Genomic DNA, 277 nt, shown 5'->3' with positions numbered 1-277 from the left:
CACCTCTGCCCCGCAGCAGCCTTGCTCAAACCTCCCAAGACACCCAACCTCTGCAGAAAAAAAACCCCCTTTGTTACGACAGGGTTTTTTTACTCCCAGCCGGTACAGATCAGGCTGTATGTCAGACATTCGCCCACCCCGTATTTCTCCTCCGGTGCCTTTGCTGCCTCGGCCGGACGTGCTCATTCCAGCAGCTTTATTCCTGCTATTGCAGAAGGCTCAGGGACCCTCCTGCGGCCCGGGATCTCCCACGCAACCGCGGCGGCGCCGCCTGGGA

This window comes from Corvus brachyrhynchos, unplaced genomic scaffold (assembly GCF_000691975.1).
Source record: "Corvus brachyrhynchos isolate BGI_N302 unplaced genomic scaffold, ASM69197v1 scaffold1, whole genome shotgun sequence".
Classification (NCBI taxonomy): Eukaryota; Metazoa; Chordata; class Aves; order Passeriformes; family Corvidae; genus Corvus; species Corvus brachyrhynchos.
Note: the sequence above shows the minus strand (reverse complement) of the source record.